At 42.0% G+C, this 6,396-nt stretch overlaps 1 pseudogene; it reads left to right on the top strand.

Annotated features, from left to right (window-relative positions):
* Nucleotides 1-3,712: 3,712 nt before the first annotated feature.
* LOC128579303 (high mobility group protein B3-like) lies at nucleotides 3,713-4,279 on the top strand (annotated as a pseudogene).
* The last annotated feature ends 2,117 nt before the right edge of the window (nucleotides 4,280-6,396 follow it).

Raw genomic sequence — 6,396 nt, forward strand, 5'->3', positions numbered from 1 at the left:
TTCTCCTGAGGCTGGTCAAAGAGGGGGTGCTTGAGTCATGCTCTTGGTGGGGTGACCCCAAGACAATGAGGAAGGGGGCAGTCATCACAGGGTGGGACATTTCTGTCCAGCCTAGGCCCCTCTAGCAGGTCCCTTTGCTCCCCCACTGAGTTGACTAATGTCACATCCCTCCTTACAGCAGCCTACCCTCCCACATTTCAGGTTCACTCTTCCGTCACAAGTAGGGCCAGCACTGGCCAGAACACCTTACGGTGTGGTGATTGCAGAGAATCATCCCAGAAAACACATCATGTCTCCAGGCTTGACTGTTAAGGTGTCACCTTTGGTTTTATGGGTGCTGTCTCTCGGAGATGCATGCCAAGGGTTCTCATTGAGCGTACAAGGTAGAGACCCCCAAACTGTGCTCAGTGCAGAAATTTAAAAGGAAAACCATGTACTTTTGCCTTCTTTAAAGATTCACAATTATGTGGTATCTTACTGAGAAATCCTGTAGTTAAGGTATCTTTTTAACCTTATTTAAGCCATCATTTTCCAAAGAAAACTGACTCCCGCAACTTATTTCCATAGAGTTACTTCTTAACATCTCAACCATCATGAATGTTCTATGAGACACAGCTCAGAATCTGGGGGTCAACTATGTTTCCTTCTTTCTTTTTAAATAAAATTATTTCTTAAGAATTTGATGTAATGGGCGGCGCCTATGTCTCAGTGAGTAGGGCGCCGGCCCCATATGCCGAGGGTGGAGGGTTCAAACCCAGCCCCGGCCAAACTGCAATAAAAAAATAGCCGGGCGTTGTGGCGGGTGCCTGTAGTCCCAGCTGCTGGGGAGGCTGAGGCAAGAGAATCGCGTAAGCCCAAGAGTAGAGGTTGCTGTGAGCTGTGTGACGCCACGGCACTCTACCCGAGGGTGGTACAGTGAGACTCTGTCTCTACAAAAAAAAAAAAAAAAAGAATTTGATGTAAGAACATCTATCATCAGGTAGAGAAAGAGAAGAAATAAAACTCAGACCTATACTTTCATCACTCCAGCATAACCACTATTAATATTTCAATGTATTTTCATTCATGCATTTTTCTCAATAAAAAACATAACTGAAAGAATGTGACTATATGAGAACTTCTTCAATGCCTTCCCCATCACATGGCTTGCGGTATGTCCGGTGCTCTGCAATCTCTTGCTCACCCATCAGGCTCCACCTCTTGGGCACCTCTGATCAACAATTTCTTATCATCCCCTCTACCCTGCTCTGGTTGTCATTCTGCCACACTCAACATGCCGTGCCCCCATCCTGAGTCAGGTCTTTTACCCCAAATTTGGGTTGCTGAGGCTGGCTGGAGAAGACACTGCTAACACAAGCCCCCAGCCAGCTGCTCTGAAGTTCTTCTGATCCTTGGCTAATTCCTCTGAAGACAGGGGCCAATTGACTAAGCCCCTCTGAAGACAGGGGCCAAATTCCTCCACCAGCGTCCTCAGCACATCCTTTTCCTCCTTCCCTTAGACATCTTCCCATCATCCTGTCTCTTGCAGGATGTATTCAGTTTCTGTGCACTCCTAACTTGTTCACTTTAGTCTGTAAACTCACATCTCTCCCACATGAAAAAGTCCTCCCTGGGCCACACGTCCCCTTTAACAACCATCCAAACTTCTTCCCTCCCTTCCCAGCTGCACCCTGTCACCAAGAAGTCAGCAACTATACCCAGGTGCTTCCCTCCACCACCTCCTCCTCATCCACACACTGACATGTTCTGCAAACACTCACAGGACACTTGGCATCTGTCAGGTGTGATGCTTGGCTCAGAGGGTAGATCAAGAAGAAAACAAATGCAGCCTTTCAGGACCTGGTGAGCTGGCTGGAGAAGGACACTTACTGTGGTGTGTGGACAGAGCCTCCTAGGAGACCCAGAAAGTGACCTGAGAAGACTCATGCCTAAAACCCCCCTATTCTGGGTGACATCTTCATGCTCTTCTGAAACCTTTTTCTCTTCTCACTAAGGTCACAGTGTTCTTAAAGCCAAGTCCAACAGCTCTTCCTTCTACTTCTACCACCGCACTCGGCCCCATGTCACATTAAAAACTATCTTCCCCACTCTGCTGTGCTTTCCAGCTTCTCCGGGACCTTGGAGAATGTGTCTAACCCTCCCACCCTGAACCTCCAATCTGAGGAAGACTCTCAGGCCTAGAAGCCTAACACAGTTCCTCCGGCAGAGTTCAAGTCCCACTTCTAGTTACAATCAGCACGATTATGGCCAGTAGCTTCTCAAACTCAGTCAAAAGCAAATTTTTGATTCCTTAATAAGGCTAAAATCACAGAAGCTACCCTAAATCCATCTCATTCCTCACCTGCTCTACCATCACCACCACCAATTAATGCTATAATTACTAGCTCCAAAATGTCTCTCAAAGGTTAGTATTTTCCATTTTTATGCCTTGGTTTGGATGACTCCGGCTGACTAGTCTTTTCTAAATACCATGTACCTCCTTATTCCATGAAAACTGCAACTTTCCATGGCACAGGGAGGCTGGGGAGATTCAACATGCCCCACAGTTTGACCTACTTTCCTCTAAAGCAGTGGTTCTCAACCTTCCTAATACCACGATGTATTGGCATTGTTAAAAAGGAGTCGTGACCCACAGGTTGAGAACCGCTGCTCTAAAGCCATGTAGCCCTCACCTGACACATGGTAGCATTTAATAATGGTGTCATTGTAACAATTAGTGCTGTCATTCCTATTGCCTTCACATACACACACAGCACCTGAGCAAAATCCACCTCTTACCATCCCCTCATTCATTTACTCCCAATGGTAACTGAGCCTCTTCTGCATCCAAACACCACTCGGGCTCTGCAGGTTCATAAGCAGATGACAGACTAAGGCCCTGCTCTCGTGGAGCAGCTGCTCTATTTGGGGAGAGATCCCTAAAATAAATGGAAGGTAAGTTTCTATTACAATCTTTCAAGAGAAGAATTGAAAGGCATGGAAAGGGGAAAAGGATTAGAGAGTTACAGTTTTATGCAAGGTGGTTGAGGTCATCCTTTCCACCGAGGCAACATTCGAGGAGGTGTGAGAAGAAAGTGAGACACAGGATCATGTGACTGTCAGAGGGAAGGAAGTGAGACACAGGGTCATGTGACTGTCAGAGGGAAGAAAGTGAGACACAGGGTCATGGGACTGTCGGAGGGAAGGAAGTGAGACACAGGGTCATGTGACTGTCAGAGGGAAGGAAGTGAGACGCAGGGTCATGGGACTGTCAGAGGGAAGGACTGACAGCAACTGTGGTGGGACATGCTGCTGGGTGCGAACAGCGAGGAGATTACTGCGTCAGAATTGCGGAGGGTAGAGGGAGTGGGTGGAAGACTGACTCAGGAAGGGTCAGCAGACCGGTAGCTCAGGGAGGAATAGGCCCTGGAAGGACAATGGGTTTTATCACTTCTTTTGGGAAAGAATTCCATCATCAAATGCATTTGAAAAAAAGATAAGTAAAGTGACAGATTTTTTTATTATCTTTAATATGTTAATATTAAAAGAGGACAAACACATTCCCTTTAACAAATTTCAAACCTATTTTCCTCACTCTTTGGTCAAGGGACCTTTATTCGTGTCTTTATGTCGAAACCAGTTTGGAAATATGGCCTTACATGTGAACTAGACAAATGATATTAACTTTTCTAATAACAATTGACATTGTCAGACTAGCAACAAAACAGTCAAGATGGCTAAAGGTGACCCCAAGAAACCAAAGGGCAGGATGCCTTTCTATGCCTTCGCTGTGCTGACTTGCAGAAAAGAACATAAGAAGAAAAACCTAGCGGGCCCTGTCAATTTTGCAGAATTTTCCAAGAAGTGCTCTGAAAGGCAGAAGGCAATGTTTGAGAAAGAGAAGTCTAAATTTGATGGCATGGCAAAGGAAAATAAAGTCTACTATGATAGGGAAATGAAGGATTTTGGGCCAGCTAAAAGAGAAAAGAAGAAGGACCCTAATGTCCCCAAGAGGCCACCATCTGGATTTTTCCTGGTCTGTTCAGAATTCCACCCCCAAGATCAAGTCTACAAATCTTGTTATCTCTTTTGGAGATGTGGCAAAAAAAGCTGGGTGAAATGTGGAATAACTTAAGTGACAGCAAAAAAGCAGCCTTACGTGAATAAGCCAGCCAAGCTGAAGGAGAAGTATGAGGGGATGTTGCTAAGTCTAAAGGAAAGTTTGAGGGCACAAAGTGTCCCACTAAAGTTGCCAGGAAAAGGGGGGGAGGAAGATGAATGAGATGAGGAGCATAAATAAAAATCTGTTTATCTGTAACAAAAAAAAAATTGACATTGTTAACACTCAAATAATTCTAGGTAGCAATTGTACATAGAAATGTTTTTTTTTTTTTTTGCAGTTTTTGGCCGAGGCTGGGTTTGAACCTCCACCTCTGGTATGTGGGGCTGGTGCCCTACTCCTTGGAGCCACAGGCGCCACCCCAGAAATGCTTCTTTTAAAAGATTTAATTTAACATTTTCTCTCAACAATGAACTAGGAGCTTATAGATAGAAAGTGAGATTAACAGATGTCTGTATGTGTTACTATTTAAGCAAATATGGCCTTCTAAAATTTTCTAACGCTCAAGAGTCTAGGTAGGCAGTGAGATACTCCCACTTTTCTTATGTCTGCCCACCTGAGTTCATTTAGACATAAAGAAACTCTGCTAATACTCTTCAAAAATTTTTAATTTTAAGGTTATAAAAATTCTACATATAATAGGACACAGCATAAAATACAAAATCCACAACAGTTCAACATTGTCAAAAAAAAAATTTATAAAAAGAAAAAGAATTATTTTCTTAATCCATAGTAATTTTCTGTTACAACTCAATGACAAAAATACTTTGACAGCAAAGGATATGGAAAATGCTCGTTGTTATTATTTTCTAATCATAAAAACAAAATAGAAGTCTCCAGACTTTCCTGAGTTGAAGTGATTGCTATGCTTCTAACTAGGAAATACTTGTGACATCATGTCCTTTTTCAGCATGACGCTGACAGATCACCTGAGCCCACACAATCCTGATCAGTGCTCTGGGGCTCAGCCCACATCTAACAATAGCACTTCCTAACCACCCATCCTTCGCCACGTCTTTATTTGGTCAAACGACCAACATGGAAGCAATCAGCCACATCCCCTGAAACACGCTGGTCAGCAGCTATTATCCCCTTGCTTTCAAAACACATGATCATTTAAGTAAATTCAACCTTGTATTTTCAAATAAATTTGACATCCACAGAGAACTGTCCTGAACAAATGCACTTTTAAAGCTTTTCTGAAAATTACAGTCCCTGGACAGAATGACCTGGTCTACTAAAGGAAACAAAGAGACTATTCTCCATGACTTTTTTTCTTGCTTTGCATACAAAGTTAAAAAAGCCAACAAGTTTTTTGAATTTGTCATTTTGGACTCAGGACAGCTAAAATAATGAAACGTCATAAAGAAATTGTAAGTTCCTACTTTACACTTAAAGTGAAAGTATTTAGGTTGGAAAGATATATGTCAAGTACATAATATACAGTGATACTAAACAAAAACAAATAAATGTGGCTGATTGTTTTGTATTTTTCTCTTATTTACAGGATATTGTAACAGAAAAGCAAAATGAAAAGCAAAATTATAAAAAAACTATGAGTCTCTAGACCACTTATAACCACAGATGCAATAAAAGTTTTTCAAGTACAAGGAGGGAAATTCAGTCGTATATGAAAAGACTAGAGAACCACAGCATAGAAAGTTTTACGCAAAAAGGTAAAGGAAAAGTCCATAGGGTACTTCATAAATAATTAACTTAATAGATCCTAATGTAGTTTCTATAAAAAATCTAATAAAAAAGAATACATTACAAAGGAACTTTTGCTTAGTATCATAAAAATTATGATCTCAAGAAAACCTTAAACATTATATTTATAGTGAAATGCTAGTCATTCTCATTAACATGAGGAAGAAAGTTCTAATGCTCATTACCAACCTTATTAATTATTATTCTGGAAGTCCAGGCCATGCAAATATGAAAAAAGGGGGAAATTGTGTATGTGAATATTAGAAAAGTGTGACAAAAATTATTATATGGATGATAATTACTTAGGGAACAAAAAGAATCATTAATAGAGTAGAAAATATATTATGATGAATAAATAGAGCAACAAAAACCAGAGTTAGTGTCACCTGGAAACAACCAAAAACTCAAAATAGCAGTTCCTCAAAAAAATTGAAAATGAAATTACCGGGCGGTGCCTGTGGCTCAGTGAGTAGGGCACCGGCCCCGTATGCTGCTGGTGGCAGGTTCAAACCCAGCCCCGGCCAAACTGCAACAAAAAAAATAGCCAGGCGTTGTGGCGGGCACCTGTAGTCCCAGCTGCTTGGGAGGCT

The sequence above is a fragment of the Nycticebus coucang genome, unplaced genomic scaffold, assembly GCF_027406575.1.
Source record: "Nycticebus coucang isolate mNycCou1 unplaced genomic scaffold, mNycCou1.pri scaffold_44, whole genome shotgun sequence".
In the NCBI taxonomy this organism is placed as follows: domain Eukaryota; kingdom Metazoa; phylum Chordata; class Mammalia; order Primates; family Lorisidae; genus Nycticebus; species Nycticebus coucang.